General features: G+C 47.5%; 1 protein-coding gene and 1 long non-coding RNA gene across 2 annotated transcripts in view; one reads left to right on the top strand and one right to left on the bottom strand.

Annotated features, from left to right (window-relative positions):
- LOC147665087 (uncharacterized) overlaps positions 1-3,658 on the bottom strand; it is a 77,683-nt gene extending 74,025 nt beyond the window's left edge. The window contains exon 1 of the long non-coding RNA XR_015305050.1: positions 2,300-3,658. This is a non-coding gene — a long non-coding RNA (uncharacterized LOC147665087). The remainder of the gene's footprint in view (positions 1-2,299) is intronic.
- Positions 3,659-3,882: 224 nt separating this feature from the next.
- The window catches only part of LOC147665086 (alanine aminotransferase 2-like), a gene marked incomplete at its 3' end in the record, with an annotated part of 350,428 nt that continues 335,313 nt past the window's right edge, over positions 3,883-18,997 (top strand). Inside the window, exon 1 of the mRNA XM_086949769.1 lies at positions 3,883-3,899. The remainder of the gene's footprint in view (positions 3,900-18,997) is intronic.

Genomic DNA, 18,997 nt, shown 5'->3' with positions numbered 1-18,997 from the left:
ACATAGGTAACACTTAACATCCATAGTTACAATGCTTGTGGACCAAGTTAATATTACAAATAAATCTACGCAACACCACATGATTCATCACTCAAATATCAGCTTTAAAATTATATTGTAAATTCAACAATTTGTTTTCAGTCACAGTGCTTTAAAAGGGCTGGTACTGTCTAGTACTGAGGACTCACCAGACCTGAGGATTGATTCCAGCACCGGCACGAAGATCTAAGAACTCGTGCAGGTTTTCGGCGGATCACAGACAACCGCCTAGCCCTCCAATACCTTGCCCTCGTGCAGGTTGAAATTCATTTCTTGACAATCACCTCTGATTGCCCCAACTCTAGCACCTTTCCAGCACGCCCCAAGCAAGACAACCCAGTCCTGATGACGATCCTTACTAGCGTGGATCGAAACGCCGTCGACTCTACAGCTTATTAAAAGGGGTTCTTTTCTAATGTGGTTCAAATAATGGAAATGAAATCTTTTATCTGTCATCCCACTTTGTCTGAGCCACCCACTGTAGATTGCTTGCACCTTTCCACAGTGCGCCGCTTCTGCTGTTCACTCCCCCACTTGCGTCGCCACTTTCACCACAGTCACTTTTTGTAGAGCACCAAGTTTTCTATGGTTGTCACCTAATTGAGTTTATGCAGTGCTGCTTATAACTGTATAATACCGACCATGAATTTACATTATAAAACAAGATGATTTACTACCTTGTCTTAAATTCAAAGAGTGTTCTCCTTTTTCCTTGCTAGCAATGCCATGTGCATGCATATTTAATTGACTGTTCGTTATTACCTATTGGGACACTGTTTTTTGACTGCATAGTACTGAGGACCAGAACGTTTTTATTTTGAGAGGGAGAGTGCCTGCACTTCTTAAGAGAGACATAATACTTTTAATTGGAGAGTACCTGCACTTCTCAGAAACAAACAGGTACTCTGATACAGATTCCCGGCACTTCTATTTTTCCATTTCAAGCACTTTTCAGACATCATCTTATGAGCTCTGAAAATAAACACATTTTCATCTTGAATACATACTTTTCAATGTCGGTATAAATATATCAATTCTGTCAAGCAAAACCTTCTAATGTAGAAGTCTGTGTTACACACAGAACTACTCAAAGGCAGCTGGAGAGCTACCACCAGCTCACGAGCTACTCGTTGGAGAAAACTGATCTAGAGGCATGAGGGACACCCACCGATTGCATCGGTGACACATCTTGTGCTTTATTTTCGCAGGTTTATCTGTGCAAGAATTGTTATGCATCAGGTTTCTTGGAAAAAAATTCCAATTTTGCAATGGTTTTTGTATTTGTTGATAGAGAGTTTATTTGTACTCTATTCATAAGAGTCAGCGAAAGAGAAACAGCCGACACGTGTTTCGCCCCCTTACATGGCCATCTCGCCTGGGGCTTCCTCAGGGCGGGTAATTTTTTATTTTAATTCTATCGGCATCGTTGATTATTTGAAAAGAATATTTTTCTGAGGTTCTCAAATTCTAAGCATAATGCCAGGGCGGATGCGGCGATCTGCTCATATCTTGTGCTGTGTGTTGTAGCTCTTTGACACACTGTTGTATCGGTTTTTTTTTAACTTTATTTTAGCATGTAACAGCAAAACAATCCCCCCCCCCCCCCCCCCCCCCCCCATACTTGGCATCACTAGTAAAACAAGTGCATACAGTTCGTCGTTTACCTCATTGTGGCCCACTCAGGTACAGAAATCACAGACATACGCAAATTTCTGGGAAGCAAAGCAAATCACATATATAGCAATGAGCATACGTGCGAAGTCAACAGGGCACTACCACAAGACACAAGTACACTGTTGTATCGTTGAGACATCAGGAAAGTGCGTCGGCCCAAAGGAGCTGCTCTGATCTAACCTTCTTCCCCCGATAGTGCACCGGTAGTCCCTCCACTTGACGCTAGGTGGCAGTGTTGTACTCAGGAAGATGAAACTGAAACAGCAGTGCCAAGGTTTGGTTAGTTCACCTCGCTGAATTAACCAATTAGTGTTTGAAATGCCAAGCCGCTTGGAGTATGCGGCCACACAGGGTACATTATGGGGTACAGTTAACTCAATTATAACTCAAAAGATGTGAAACGTATATATAGAGAGTCATAGCAAAATACATGACATATAACGTAATTAAAGACAAACTATGTGACATTAACTAGCTGTGCTGCACACATTGTAACTCATCTGCAAAAGGCATCCCAATAGAAAGCAGTTTTGCTAAGAAATGAAACTAAACACATTCATTGCATTCTTTTCGAATTGTCACTCACCAACGGTTGATCTTTTTATCTGGGATGGAAGCCCAGGGACGCCAGTGCAGCGAAGAAAGCAGCTGCTTCTTTAGTTTCTCACAGCTGCAGCCTTTTTGATGTATTGGCCAGGACTCAAAATTAGGCCTATTCAGAAACCTAGTAAGTTAGGCCTATTGGGTTTTCCAATGCTTGTTTAGTCTGGAAACCTTGGCCATCTTCTCTTTAGTTTCAGATTGACCTTGTAGTCACACTGTAGCGCCTCTGCGCGCACCTCTTTCTATAAGAACAGCGCTACTGGGCAGAATTATAATTATACATCACATATACTTTGTCTCCGTGCCTCGGTAAAATGCATGTCAAGGCGTCCGTCCGTCACCTGCACAAAGATTAGAATCTTGCACGGGTGCGTGTGACCCTGAGGGCAGTGCTGGTAACACGGAGATGCGTCTGACACAAACATGTTCATGTCGGTGGCTCTCTGCAGCTACTTTACATTGCATTTAATTGTGTACGTTTTCTGTTTGCGGCTGCTGGCAAAAGCTTTCCCCGAGTACCTAAATTGCAGTTTGTGCAGCAGGTGGGGGATTTGTAACAAGTGTGGCAAATTCACATTTGTGTTGGTTGGAAAAAGAGTAGAAATTGATATTTTCAGCGGCCTTTGTAAGAGAATAACTAGTCATATGGCATAGCTTTAAAGGTAGTGACGTAGAAGCTGTGCAACCCCGGGGGGTTGCAGTCTAAAGACTGCTCATAAAACGAGGACAAGATTTAGTGTGCACGTTCATTGGTTAAATGGACCATTTACGGTGAGCAATGTGGAGGTCGGGCTGACTCGGCCTTTAATCCTTCTGTGACCAAACAAGCACCGTTGATGTTGAGTAACAATCGCACTCGCCATCAGTTCCACGAGACACTTCCATTTGTAGTGTTTGCTATATGCACATGTTCATTTATACAGGCATGCACCATTTACTTCTTAAAGCACTATAACTCATGGGGCGCTATATAAAAACAACTCATCGTTTTATTACACGTTATCATTATCCCCCACCCACCCTGTGATCTCAGATTATAGCTTCTTTCACGGTGGGTGTGCGCCTGTCACGCGACAGGGGCATGGCTCTGGGGTGTGGCGAGATGCCCCGCTGCTGGGCAGGAGTGCGGGCTAGAGTTACTCTCTGGGGGGCAGGATTCCAGCCGGACAGACGAGCCGCCGAAGAAAGGTCAGGCATCCTCCAGGCATTGCAAGGAGAGACGACACTCGCAGCCGGCCCCGCCCGCCTCCGTGGGGCTGACTTTATCAGCGGAGGGAGGCGCGGCACGGCAGGCTGGCACTGGAGAGAGGTGCCACGTCCTGGCACCAGAGGAGCCGGGCTGACGGTGGCAGTGACCCGCAGGGCAGCTCAGACGGACGCAGACCCAGCAGGCAGCGAGCCAGTCACCTCCAGGGGGAGCCAGGAGTCACCGTCCAGGGTTAAGGTTAGTGCCCCTTGTCACAGTATGTGTGATCTTGAGCTAGAGAGCAGGGCTCGGGTTCACGAAGTTCATGACCACTGGGAAGAGAGCGCGGCAGCTGTCACTTGAAGCCTGAACGGGCCAGCGCCTCTTACTCAAGGAGGTATGTTTCTGGGTCGATGGTACTCATTTTTATCACCCAGTGGTGATTAAAGGCTGTAACTGCTGCTTGTAAATTACTCCGGCGCCGTTCCTTGCTCATCCGCGGATCGCTACAGCGCATGCATAAACACACTAGTGGAGAAGTGTGGCTCAATGCTTAGAGCGGCAGACCTTGATGCAGAACGCTGGCCAGGGTTCGATTCCCGCCTCGGCGGGTTCGGGCTTAAATTCCTCTGGCCGGATATTCTCGCCTCAGTGCCGATTCTAAGCATGGGTCCCACGCTGCAACTCTGGGCAATAGCTTGCTTAGTCTCCACAAAGGCCCCCTGATACACAAGGGGTGCCTGGTTTCACCATGGGATGCCCAGGAGTGGACACCCCACAAGGAAAAGCCAGGAGGGGTTCCCTTGTGGTAGGAGTACAAGCGCCGGGATGCCTCCGGGTCACTGTTCGCGCTATACAAATACGCCACATTTACATTTACATTTACACTGAGCTATCTATATACATGTTTAAACGAACCAGGCAGCAGCCTGGAAGCACCGGGTCTTTGCAACATACTTTCTCCTCCAGGGGTACCATATCAACAATCATATGCGCTGAATAGATCAGAACCAGGATTACAGTAAGCAATACGTCCTTCTTTTACACTAGTAAACTCACAGTCCTTCTTTGCACTTTTGGAATGTAGTCAAGTCAAGTCAAGAGATTTATATAGCGTGCTACATACCCATAGGGTCTCAAGGCGCTTGAGGAAGGGTGGGGGATTACTTGTCGAATATCCAAGTTTTAAGTTGCTTTCTGAATGCTAGGTGGTTCTGAGTAAGGCGAAGGTGAGTGGGAAGTGTGTTCCAGGTTTAAGCTGCCAGGTAGGAGAAGGATCTACCTCCCATGGTGGTTTTGTTGATGCGAGGTACAGTGGCAAGGGCTTGGTTGGAGGATCGTAGCTGACGGGAGGGGGTGTAGAAGGACAGTCGTGTGTTGAGGCATTCGGGTCCAAGTTCGTAAAGTGATTTGTGTGCGTGGGTTAGGAGGCGGAAAGTAATCCTCTTATTTACGGGGAGCCAGTGGAGGTTTTTCAGGTGACCAGAGATGTGTTCTTTACGCGGGATGTCTAGTATGAGCCTGGCTGAAGCGTTCTGGATGCGTTGGAGTTTTTTCTGGAGTTTTGCGGTGGTACCGGCGTACAGGGTGTTTCCGTAGTCTAGGCGGCTCGTGACCAGTGCGTGGGTGACCGTTTTTCTAGTTTCGGTGGGGATCCAGCGAAATGTTTTTTTGAGCATGCGAAGAATGTTGAAGCAAGATGATGAAACAGCGTTGACTTGTCTGGTCATCGAGAGTGAGGAGTCCAGGATGACGCCCAGGTTCCGTGCGTGGTCAGTTGGGATGGGTGCTTTTCCTAGGGCAGCTGGCCACCAAGAGTCATCCCAGGCGGAGGGGGAGGTGCCTAAAATGAGGACTTCTGTTTTGTCTGAGTTCAGTTTCATACGGGTGTGCTTCATCCACTCGGCTACTTCTTTCATTCCTTCATGTAGGTTGGTTTTGGCGGTGTTAGGGTCTTTGGTGAGTGAGAGGATCAGTTGAGTGTCGTCAGCGTAGGAGATGATGTTGAGATTGTGTTGGCGAGCGATGGCCGCGAGGGGGCTCATGTATACGTTGAAGAGGGTGGGGCTGAGTGACGATCCTTGTGGCACGCCGCAGATGACTACAGAGGCCTCTGACTTGAATGGTGGGAGGCGGACTCTCTGGGTTCTTCCGGTGAGGAACGAGGTGATCCATTCCAGTGCTTTTCCTTGGATTCCGACGTTTCTGAGGCGCTGTAGAAGGGTGCTATGACAGACTGTGTCGAAGGCAGCGGAGAGGTCGAGGAGGATGAGGGCGACTGTGTCTCCGTTGTCCAGTAGAGTTCGAATGTCGTCTGTTGCTGCGATGAGTGCGGTCTCAGTGCTGTGTTTGGCTCGGAAGCCGGACTGTGAGGAGTCGACGGATTTGTTGGTTTCGAGGAAGGTGGCGAGCTGGTTGTTGACAGCTTTCTCGATGACTTTGGCCGGGATAGGAAGGAGCGAGATGGGGCGGTAGTTTTTGAGTTCGGTGGGGTCAGCTGTGGGTTTTTTCAGAAGGGCGCTGAGTTCTGCGTGTTTCCAGCTTTCCGGGAAGGTGGCGGAGTTGAGGGAGCAGTTGATGACGTCTCGGAGGTGTGGTGCTATGATGGAGTCTGCTTTGTTGAAGATGTGGTGAGGGCATGGGTCTGTTGGGGATCCTGAGTGGATGGAGTTCATCAGGCGGATGGTGTCCTCAGTGGAGATTGGGTTCCAGTCGTTAAGGACGTTCAAGGGGGGTGAAGGTCCTGCAGGAGGTTGGGTGGGTTGGTCTCCGGGTCGGTTGTTGAAGCTGTTGTGGATGTCTGCGATTTTGTTGTGGAAGAAGGAAGCTAGGGAGTCGCAGAGGGCTTGGGAGGGGGTGATGTCGTTGGAGTTGGCTGATGGGTTGGTAAATTCTTTGACGATGTTGAATAATTCCTTGCTGTTGAGGGCGTTGTTGTCTAGTCGGTCTTTGAATGCGGCTTTCTTGGCAGACCGGATTAGTTGGTGGTGTATGCGGGTGGCGTTTTTGAAGGCGTCCCTGGTGCTGGTGTTTGGGTCTTTTTTCCAGGCCTTCTCGAGGGAGCGACAGAGTTTCTTTGATTTCTTAAGATCATCGTTGAAATGTATCCCAGGCATTTACTCGGGCACTTTGCCCTTTGTGAATTTACCCTAGTTCTGGGATGCATGGATGCACGGCACTTCTCTGCACTTTGCGAATTTACCCTAGTTTTGGGATGCATGGATGCACGGCACTTCTCTGCACTTTGCGAATTTACCCTAGTTCTGGGATGCATTGATGCACGGCACTTCTCTGCACTTTGCGAATTTACCCTAGTTTTGGGATGCATGGATGCACGGCACTTCTCTGCACTTTGCAAATTTACCCTCGTTCTGGGATGCATGGACGCACGGCACTTCTCTGCACTTTGCGAATTTACCCTAGTTCTGGGATGCATGGACAGACGGCACTTCTCTGCACTTTGCGAATTTACCCTAGTTCTGGGATGCATGAACGCACGGCACTTCTCTGCACTTTGCGAATTTTACAGTAGTTCTGGGATGCATGGACGTAGGGAACGTCTCTGCCCTTTGCGAATTTGCATTTAGTTCTTCACTCGGTGAACTCAGCGCTTCTCTGACCTTCGTGAATTCGCCGAGTTCTGCACAGCCGCGTCACAACGCTTGTTTGCACTTCATTGATTTATTCCATTCCTGCACTCCACCAATCCAATCACAGCAGTTGTACCCCCCACCTGTGTTGTCGTCAGCGTGTTTACCAGTCAGGAGGTCAGTGAGTGACGTACACAGACATGCAACTTAAGACAGAGCGCCCCCCGCCTCTAGAAGCGCTGAGAAACGCTGTAGTCGGAGCACTTTAAGAGTGCCAGTACGGTGCGTGCCCATGCGCTGCCGAGTGTGTATTCGGCATCAGAATGTACACAAAGGAGCGGTGCGCGTGCCCGCCCGGTACTCCGCTCCGGTATTTTACAAAGAGAGAGACGAGAAACTCGTGTGATCTGATGAACAGATGTTGAACTTGGGATGACCCGGAAATATAATGTTTGTTTCGAGCGAACAAGCAATGTGCACTTAAACGTTTCCAGTCTCTGCGGAGGGTGTACAGCAGTTACACCCTCTAAATAAGCACTATCTCCAGCGAGCAGGGAAAGGGCAATTAACAACCGTTACTGCCCAGCAGCATCTGGGCACTGAGGCCTCCCCGGTCTCCATCAGCGCCCTCTCTGGCTTCAGACTCGCGGAGCAAACACCCTGCTGCTGAGGGCTGTGTGCAGCACGAATGCAAGCAGGGCCGGTGTTCCCTTCATCCTTGTGAGGTCGATGAATAGAGTACTGCTGGGTGTTGTCACAGCTACGCCTATTAGCAGTGCCTCAGAATGCTTTCGGGACAGAACCTAAAATCGGTGCAATATTGGCAGGGGAGACAGTAGGGTTCATTATTGTACAACGCAGGGGGGAGAAAAATCCGGGGGCTGGGGTGAGGGATTTCTTTTTGAGGGGTCAGGGCTAACTTAACATAACACGTGGCAGTTTCAAGCCACTGTAATGGCCCCTTGCTGTACCCGGAAGCACATTCCAATACAGACTTGTGTTGTGCACATGAACATGAGAGGGAAAGGTTCAATGAAATGAAAATGACACAGAAAAAGACCCCTTAATCACAAATCCAGGTGGGCGCCCAGGGCCGGTGGTCAATGTACCCCTGCATCCTGGGCGCTCTGGCTGGCAGTGGTTAGTGGGCAGTACCCATGCTAGGCGTGTCTGTAGTCACCCACGCTTTAGCAAAAGTAAAGAAATATATGTTTTTTTCTATTTCTTTACTTTTGCTATAATCGCGGCACCGGCGCTTTACTTTTAACATTGCATGTGGATTTTTGTAAGCTAAAGAACTTCTGTGCTATGGACAGACTCTTGAATTGATACTGGATATAATGCTGGGCTGGAAGGAACCATGGATAGATCAATGTTTGATCCCAAGATCTTAGAACGGGGTGGCAGATAAAAGCTTTTAGGCACGGACACAAATGCAGGGCAAATCATTCATCAAAGCGCTCGTGAAAAATATATTTTGGAAGCTTAAATGGGGCCAGCCACCCCGGGCACCCTTCAACAACATACACCGGGCGCTAATGGGCCATGACGCAACAGTAACCCTAAACACCCGAGCTGAGGCATCAAACAAAGGAATATGCCACAGTGCCTATTTCTGGTGATTGTTAGCGATTCAGGACTGGGTAAACAGAGCATTTTTATTGCCTAAACTGCATGCTCCTTTTTAAGTTGTCTTCACGGTAGGAGTAACATATCACTTTGACGATTTGGGATTCCCAGCGAGCTTTCAAATGTGACTAAGAGAAGTGAGGAGATTCTTTGGATTCCAGCTGCTTCATTCCCATTTAGATGAAACATATGAGTGCACCTGGGTTTCACTAAGTCACATGTCATAGCTTCACCGGCCATTAATGTGTGTCCCTCCCTTCTTGCCCTCTCTTTACATTTCACCTTTCAAGCCCTTGTGTACAAAATAGCTACAGCGTTCAGAACATTTAGTGAATTCAGAGACCATTAGTTCACCGTCATCATAGTGACCGAGTGAGTGAGATAGGTATAATTGAATCCTGCTGACCACAGCACCTCTAGCTACTTCCGGGTACAGACGGTACTGGCACGAGAACACAAGGTACTGGCACAAGAGCTACAGAGAGGTCTCCGTTTATTTTCAATACTAGCAGCCCGCCCCGGCGTTGCCCGGGGGCAGAAGGGGGCTGGGGGCTGCATTTTGAGCATTTGTTTAGTCCCGGCCAGGCCCCCTGCCCTCCCGCCCACCCCCCCCGCCCGCCCTGACAATGCGTATACTGCTGCCCGCCCCCCTGCTTCCTGCCCGCCTCTGTCTTACCTCAGCCGAGCTCCGGACTTAGCCCCCTCTCCCGGGCCCCCGCCCACCCCGACATAGCCCGGACCGTCTCCCGCCTCCCGCCTCGCCTTACCTGAGCCGCCGCGCCATTCCTCGCCGCACGTCACTCCTCGCCACACGTCGCCGCTCGTCACCGCTCCTCCCCGCCTGTCATCATCGCGCAGGTGTAGGTCGCGGTTAGCGCTACGTCGCGGCCGGCGCTTGTTTTAGGGGACTACTTTGTTTTTAAACTTTAATTTTTTAATTTACGTTTATTTTTTTATTTTATGCAGCCTATGTCCATCTACACACCCTGAGGATTACAACAATGTATTGGGTGTGTGGATTGGCACTGTGGTTCCAGAGTTTACCTTGCCAAAAGGTGTCTGTTCTCTCTTTATAATAGTAGTATAGATAACACTTTCAGCAGGTATTCGGCTGTAGGGCTGGGGATTATCACCTTCAGCAAAGGTTATGAAGAATTTCTGTTTACCTTCACCCACTGGTATTGTGACATCATTTTCACTCTAGTCAAAACCAGCCAAGCTGGAAAATATACTGTGAACTTTCCTACGCAGAAAGTTGCAAGTTTTCAGAATTTATCTCTAGAAGTTCATCTTCTGAAGAGTTTTTGCTCACAAGTGGCACTGCAATAAGCCTTTGCATGCTTTGCAAATTTGCAATTTACAATAAAACGCTGATTGTTGAAGGAAAAAAAGGAACTTTGCAGCAATACGATCATTGCAAGATGTTTTCGACGGATGTTACACATTTCAGTCATTTTAACCTCTGCTGCTTGAAACACTTTAGTCTGTGCATCAGTGCATGTATTTTGGACCAGGTGCACTTGGGCCTGTTAAGTGGTCACCCTCAACCCTGCACCTTTTGTTTGCACAATGACCATTCTTTTCTTTTGATAAACCACACCTTAATAGAATGCGACAGGATACACAACAGGGGCCAGGACGCTCCTCTTGATTCACAATGATCAATTTCAACCCATCTTCCTGCATCTCGCCTCAAACATGGCCGCTCTCAAGCCGCACGCCCTCGCTGAGGGCTGAGGGCTGCATCTCCTGGAAGCTGCACACTGGACTGGTTTGACATCCAGTGTGCTCTTGTTTCTGGGAAAGGGAATATAGCAACTGCAACTTTGACGTGATGAAGAGGACAACAGACCGAGAGATACCCGACCCAAGAAGCTGTCTCTTTCAGAACCCTACTGAAAACAAGCATTGGCATAGCCAATAGGTCTCGCCTTTGGGACCTTATAAGTGTTTAGCCATGCAAGGATATTGTGCTGCATAACTAAATACTTATAAGGTCCCAAAAGCGAGACCTATTGGCTACGCCAATGCTCGTTGCTATTGTGCGGAGTGTCTTGAATGGATGCATATTGCTTGAACCTGAATTCCGATAAAACAGAAGCTTTGGTTTTTGATCAAAGTGACCCCCCATCGCCCGCCCTCTGGTGGCCTCTTGAACTCAAGGCTCCTCCTCCTAATCCAACCTCTTGAGACAGGAGTTTGGGTATCATCTTGATTCCACACTTTCCTTTGCGGCGCAAATGAAACATATTTCGTCTGTTTGCTTTATGAAGATGAAAATTCGAAAGAAGTTTCTTTATCGGGTTCCTGAACAGTTAAGAAAAACAGTAGTTATTTCTTTAGTTACCTCTCGCCTGGACTACTCTAATGGCCTTTATCTTGGTCTCTGTGTTTATCTGATACGCATACTTCAGTTAATCCAGAATACCGCAGCCAGACTAGGCAGAAGAGTTCTGCCATGCAGTCATATCCCTCCACATATTAGGCACTTGCACCGGCTCCCGGTACAACAGCGTATCAAATTCAAAGTTTGACGCTGGCTTTCAGAGCTTTCCACAGCAAGGCCTCCGCTATCTGTCGAACAGATTGTCTCCATACACTCAGGAGAGGGTACTTGGTTCCAACAATAGCCCCCTCCTTCATATCCAAAAATTCCATAAGTCTCTCCGTGGAGGTAGCTCTTTTACTGTTCTTACGGCAAAACTATGGAACAGCCTCCCATCCAACGCGCGTTGGGTTGAGTCTTTGACATCCTTCAAAACGCCTCTCGAAACTTTGGGGCATATCCTCAAGGGCAAAAACGTCGCTTTAGTGGCACTTTTTGCCACTAATGCAGTGATATTTTTATCGCCCTAACAGCCAGCTGTCGCTAACAGCTGTTAGAAACGGCTTACTGGCAATTGCGCCCGTGTTATTGCCGCTTTGCATGTCAGCGAAATTTACAGCTATTGACAAGCTAAGTAGGCGTTTCCTCTGAAAACAACCCTGGAAAAGTCGCTAACGGCACATCGCGGTATCATCAAGCTAGACCGGGATACCCATAGCGACATAAAAATCGGCGGTAACCGCGGTTATCGCCATTAGCCAACGTCTGCAAAATGTCAGACTTAGCTATATTTATAATGGGAGGTGGATTCTAAGCCTAAATCCACATCTCCTTATTAACAAGGATTTCCTTAGCGCTGTAGTTGCATCACTGGATTTCCAGCGAGGTTCCCTCATTACGCCACTATTGCCGGAATTTTTATCTCCGTGGAGATAAGCGTTGATAATAATGCATTATCTTGGCGATTAATTCCGGCGATAGCCGGCGTTATACAAATTTGCGCTATGTGCGCTCTGCGATGTTTATCGCAGTTTGTTGGTGATATGCCCCTTGGTTATTTGAAACTGTTTAGCCTCTCTGTTACTTCAGCCCAAAATACACTGTCTGCTAGAGCGCGGGGACGCTTCGGGTGAAGCAGCTGCCGCTTTATCAAGTGTTATTTGATTGACTGATTGACTTTATAATATGAGATCGACTAGAGTGCACAAATAACCCTGCATATAGTTAACTTCTCTATACAATAACTGTTACTCTTCAAAACAATTAATACATGTGTTTACTCTAGTGGTAGTTTTGTGATGGAGTAGATATTTTCATAATCGTATATTATATATTTGCAAACCTTGTTTTGAACCCCTCCACTTATTGCTGCTCCTGTGCCCCGATGGAACACCTAGTATTTTCTGTTCCAAATAATTTGTAGAGTCCTCTAAGCCAATCATATTCTTGGGTACAGGAAGGACAACTCAATGGGTTTGTACTTAGGCTGTTGAAAATCTAGTACACATTTTAAACCCCCCCATTCATCATATAGTGGCAGAGCCACCCACGGAAACTTGATGGCTGTGGATTGATTTCCAAAGCAGGAGTATAGTATTCATTTCACCGGGGCCCCTGGGGTTCAGGCAGTCAGTAACAGGAGACAGATCAAGGGAAGACCAGTTACAGCGCCAACTGGCTGTCAAAGTCCATTTGTCCAAGAAGGGGGCTACGGGGCTGGGAATGGGCTTGCACCCCAGTAGGCCCCCGGTGGTAGCAACATTTAGGTGCCAGTATCTTGTGAATAGAGGGTTTTGGTGAACATTTCTGGCTTGAGGGAGAACCCTTTGGGCATGGACTCCCTACAGAACCAGCAAGTTCCAGCTAGTAACTTAAGGACTGGGATTTAGGGCTCAGTCAAGCCTTTGCATCTCACTATCTCCAGAGCCACAAGGAGCAGAGAGATGGTTCATCTGGTTCCAGAAGCAGGCCCATGTGTCACATGGTCCACGGAACGAATATTCCAAGGTGGACACTTTAGTCTTCCAGAGCATAAGAGGTGGGGTTACAGACGACAGAATCTGGATTTGAGGAGTGACAGGTCAGATACTTCAAGAAGTGGTAGTTTGTTACTGGGACGTTTTCAGGAATTAAGTTTCTGTCTGTCCTCTTTCCCCTCCAGCAGAACTCTTGCCTGACAGGAACTGACTATGCGTTCACTGATCCCTCGTGGCTAGATAGATCTTAAGGATGAACCTCCATAATGAATGTCACACTCAGAAGACAACACCGATAGAAGCCTTTATCATGTGCTTCGATTGCCGGTGCTTGGGAAAGGCCCCATCAGCATCACACAAAAACCCAAGATGCATCCCACGCAAGCCGCGTATTACAAGTCACTGCATCAGTGCAGGCCCCAGAGTAGGACCTCAGCTTCGGGAGACTGAGATAATTTATCCAAAGCTAGTCAACCTCTCCCTCAGGTTATGAACATCACTAGGAACTCAGGGACAGATTTGCAAGCCCCTTGTGTCTCTTTTACGCTGCCGTCGCGTCACTTTTGTGATGCAGCGGCAGCCTAAAAGTGGCTGAGTGAAATCTACAAGATTTCACTCGGTCACTTTTGGGCCCATGTTACATCAAAACCCTGCGCCTGCATGAAGCAGGCGTAAGGATTGACGTAGCATTGTAAGAATAGGGCCCCCCAGAGCATTGCTGAAGCTGCGTCACGCTTGCGACGCAACTCCAGCAATGCGCCGCTTTTACGGCACACATGCGTCACGCATCTGTGCCGTTTTTGCCCCATGGTGCGCCGCATTGTAAATGCAGCGCATCCATGGTGGCGGAGGCATGGCTGATATGCAGGGATGCGCCAGTTATTGTAAATCTGCCCCTCAGTGACCACCGACATCCAAGCCTCAGCTTCGATGCACCCCCTGGTCAACAGAGTCTCGTGCTCTGTCCATAGGATGTAAGCCAACATGCTGGACTCAATGATTGTTGATTGTTGAGCACACTTGGAGTGAAACACGGGGCACACCAGAGCTTTCAAAAAGAGACATGATGGCATAGGTTCCTGCACGCGTGGACTTTCAGCCCTAGATCTATGACAGTAAAGAATAAGGCAGTGCCCGCGAGTATCCTCAGATGCTGAAAGAGTCAGAGCGCTTCATGTCTGCTTTCCCACACTGCAGGTGAAGACTGGTGCGCCTGTGCCTGAAACTGACGCTTATATAAAGGAAGCAAGAGATGGGAGGAGTCAAGCAGGACGCTCTTGTTATAGAAATAGAAGAGGTACTGTAAGACAAGCATAGAAATGATTTGTCTGTGAACAGAAGGGGCAAGCAAGAAATCTACAGTAAACTAGCATTGGCAAATGCATTTGGTTTTTGCCTATGTGATTAATAATATCCAGTTTTTTGTTGTAAGTTGTAGTTTGGTTAGCAGTTGTGCAATAAAAGTTACTGAAGCCCCTTTTAAGAATGATATAAAATGTGAGGCTAATTCATGGAAAGCTTGGAGTAAGTCATGTCCAGAGACTCCAAGGGAGCTCCCAGCAGCTATGCAAGAATCGTGGGACATCCCCTGCTGGAAGGGGTGCCGAACGATTTCCCTAGTTTTCAGTGATGTTGAGACTTGAGACCAGCCTCAATAATTAATACATGCTGCCGCATAATATGCCCTTTCCGTACTTGTTTATTTATACAACTTAATTCAGCAAAACTGCATTCGAGATCCAGCCGCTTCAGGATTCCGGATATTCAGCCTCTGGAAGCTGTTCCAGTCACAGTATTTCTTTGACATCTGCTGTTGGGGAGGACATCGCCTAGCAGTGTAGTTTAGGGTTTATGGGCGGCCGAAGCGCCATTATCCAGTTGGAGCTGAGTGGTTAGGAGGGGAATGGGGAAAAGAGAGAGAGAGCAAAACAATGGGAGAATGGGGCAAATACCTCATACAAAAAAGGTAAACATTTCTGAAGAAGATAGGATGAGTAGAGTGCAAAGGAGACAGACACGAAGGGCAGTAAGGGGAGGGAATATATAGATGGGTGAAGAGGGTGAGAGAAATGACAGGCAGGAGAAAGGAAAAGAGAGCGAATGAGAGAACGAGAATGAAGGGAGAGAGCGTCATAGAGAAGCATCAGGGAAAGACATTGAAGGGGAAAAAGAATGAGAAAGCGGATAAATGAGAGACATTTCGATAGAGAGATACAAATAGTTCTTAAAAATTTTGAAGCAGCAGAAAATGACCCCACCAACACAAGTGATGTAAGGCAAACCGTAGAATATGATGAAGGACCCCTGAGTTTCCCATATCTCACAGATATTCGTTGGTTTTAAGTTGAATGTAGTCCCCTCAACCGTTGGGGCTCCTGAAGGTTGGTGGTACGCCGATTGTGCAGAGGTCTGGGGCTACTATCGGGCTCCTCACTTCCACCCAATCAGTTTCTGCTTCCTCAGCTACGTTAGCAATTCAGTTTGCATCACAGGCATTAACCTATATATTCCTGATGTAAACGGACATGCGCCGCTTGCGCCCCAAAGGCAAGCCCAACTGCACCTGGAGGCATCTGGCGCCAGCCATGCTGCCCAGTTCCCCTCCTGTGAGTTTCTTCCACTATATTACAATAGGGAAAAACTGCTTAGCCTTAGGCGGCTACTATTATGTCAGTGTACAGCGGCTGATCCGAGCTTGGAGGTAGACATTCGATGCAATAAGTGCAACTGGTCTCTCCTCCAGCCCAGGAAACTCGCACCAAAGATCCTCCCGTGCAACAATAAGTGTAAAAACAATAAGAAAAAAGAGGACTTAAAGGATACCCTTTTAAATTGTCGATCTATGCAAAAGCATGAACCACACATTTATGAACTACTTTTGGATGAACAGCCTGATATTTTATTTCTCACTGAGACCTGGCTGTCTGAAGCCTCCAACCATACTATCACCTCGGCCATCCCTACGGGTTATAAAATCCTTAGGAGGGACCAACTGAGTGGGAAGGGGAGCGCTGTTGAGAAAATGTGTCATTCCCAACTCTGCCACAGACCCTAATTACAGCGCGGTCCATATAATCCATCCCAATGTTAGCAGACACCCTCGGTCATTCCTCACCGGAGCTGTCTGGCTGTCCCGATTTGGACACCCTCTCAATAGATTCATGACTCTGAACCTAAATTGGTGCAGCGGTACCAGTTGTTTCCCGCTTTTCAAAAAAGTCGGCCCCACCTGCTCTATGGTTTAAAGATTCCCTCAGATCTACCAAAAGAAATTGTAGAAAAGTGGAACGGAAATTGCATGAATCCTATCTACCTGAGACAGGAACATGTATAAAGACACCTTAAAAGCTCATTACATTCTCGTGAAGACAGCCAAGAAAAACTTCTTTCAAACCAAGGTAGAAAATGCCCAAGATAAGAGTAAGCAAATCTTTAGCATAGTTAAATCCTTTACCGCCCGAAAGCTGGCACAAAGGAAGGGCCATGCACGGAAGAATGGTCTAAGCAAATAGCTCAATTCATTCACAAAAAGATCTCCGTGATCCAACAAGCCTTCGCTGACATCTCAGAGGAAGAACTGACCTTCTCCCTTCGTTCTAATAGCAAAGTTCACCTCTTGCATCCTTCAACTTTACTAGCTTTCCTTGAGTTTCAGCTTGAAGAGGCACTGACCCTCCTTCAAAACATTAAGTTTGGCTCTCCTACCGACCCATGTCCAGCGAATATCCTGAACCTATTAACTCCCACCATAAACCCCACGGTAAACCAGCTCTTTAATGCTTCCCTCTCCTCAGGCAACATACCAAAATTATGGAAGAATGCTAAGATTCTTCTACTGAATAAAAAGGCTACGCCAAACCAACGGAGCCTGCCAACTACAGGCCAATCTCCCTTCTTCCGGCGCTCTCCAAAGTATTAGAGAAGCATGTAAACAAGGCCCTCCAAAAACACATTGAAGGTGGGAAGCTCCTTCATGAGTTCCTATACAGTTTTAGGGCTAACTACAGGACGGAGTCCGCTCTGCTGGAAGTGACTGAATTTCTCAAGGGTAAGCTGGACCAGGGAGGCAAGGCTGTTCTGATACTGCTCGATCTGTCGGCGGCCTTCAGCACGGTCCTACAAGAGAGGCTCTTGGAGAGACTTGCTAACATCTGCATGGGGGGATCGCCTTAACATGTATGTCTTCCTTCTTGGCAAATAGATCTCAAGACATCTGGCTCCCCTCTTTCTCATCCCCGGGTCCCGCCATGAATGTAGGTGTCCCTCAGGCTCCATTCTCAGTCCTATCCTTTTTCAGTTTAAGAAAGTTTTTATTTTGTTTAAACAAAGTTCAATACAAAGATAGTACAATAGTACATTAGAACCAAGTGAAACACATGTGAGGCAAAGAAAACCGAGGAAAATTAAGTGGCAAGAACACAAACCAATAAACTGTAAGGATAGGATGTAAGCCTCCTTTAAGAGTTATATTAAGCACAATTGATTTCATAAGGACAGCGCAAGTGCTGTGCAGGAAAAACCTAAAAACAGTAGTATGCAAAGCATACATTAAAGTACTACAGTGACCTTTCAATAGTCATCACACAGATCCTGATGTACCTCCCCAAAGTAGAAGGCAGGTTGAGGGAGTGGGGAGGGGAGAGGAGTGGAGTGGAGTGGAGTGGAGGTCCACTAAGGAGTTAAGGCCCCTGCCAGATAACATGCCCGTCAAGTAACACATCTGTGGTGCTACAGAGGCTCGTGATCTACAGGGTTAACCATCACCCAGGAGCGTTCAGGAGCAGGAAGAAGGCATTTCATCGGTTGCCAATTCCGTCTTCAGTGTCCGTGCAATCACAGTCTCGGACAAGAGGCAGTAACCTGTTCTTTCGGTCCACCCAAAACACTTCAAGAAGGCTGAGGCAACTCCAGGCAGAGTGGGGTAGGTTTGGACCTACACTACCGGCTCAGCTCCAACTGTGGGACACCCAGGTGCGTTGGCAACATTTAGACTCATCTTACCTTTAGAACACCCAGTAAAGAACAACTTATACTTACAAAAGTAAGCAGTAAGTATGGAACCAGCTGCTGACAACAACCTTCATTTTTAAATGGTAAAACATCGCCTCTCTCACAGAAGCTGTATTACCCATAATGCTCGAGGGAGATTCCACCTTGGCATGTCAGCAGGCGGCGTTGTTGAAGTTACAGCAGCTACGGTCGACTCCCGTCCTTGTCAGGACACGCCACAACCAGTCCATGATGTTGTAACCGGCAGGGAATTCTTACAGTTTAACAATGTACAAGTACATTTTATTCTTCCCTTTGTATCACAGCAGGCATGGTGTAAAGAATGCTACAAACTGCTCCCCTCGGGTAACCTCGATGGTTAGTATGCATGGGTTTGAACATGTACATGAATTATTTTGTTCTCTGTTGAGCGTTCCTACGTGGAGGCGGTGTGTCCAGACATGGATCTTATCTTCCCTGTGTACACTCCCTCTGGCTTCACGTCACTAACTAGCCCCAATGAAAGGGCAGCCTTTCCTGGAGGGGCGTTGCCGCCATCGGAGGGGGCGTGGCATTAAAGTTTGGGCCAGGTTGCTTCATTACATTTTGGGGTTGGATTAATATCCACTCAGGTGGCCTCTTCTGTCATGGTACAAACTAAGCCCAGATGGAACATGCTGCCCAGGAGAACATGTAGCAACTCCATTGGAAGCGCTGTACACTAAATTACAATGCAAAGATAGCAGCAAGTGTTGATTAAAGGTAGTTGTTGGTGGAGACGTAAGCCAACAGATGAGGATGCAATGTATGCTGGCATCATTTGTCAGGACAGAATTTATTATATTGTATATAAGAATCTGGGGGTTATCTGCGGTGACCCTTGACCCGAGGTGTCCTCAGTGGGTTCCTGTGCCAATAATTGACCTTCCTATGTTAAAGCTCTTCTTTAAGGCACTGGGTGTGTTTACTACACTGAGGAATAGGA

This window comes from Lissotriton vulgaris, unplaced genomic scaffold (genome assembly GCF_964263255.1).
Source record: "Lissotriton vulgaris unplaced genomic scaffold, aLisVul1.2 SCAFFOLD_850, whole genome shotgun sequence".
NCBI classification, from domain to species: domain Eukaryota; kingdom Metazoa; phylum Chordata; class Amphibia; order Caudata; family Salamandridae; genus Lissotriton; species Lissotriton vulgaris.
The sequence above is the reverse complement of the archived record's forward strand: the minus strand, read 5'-3'. Positions and strand labels throughout refer to the sequence as shown.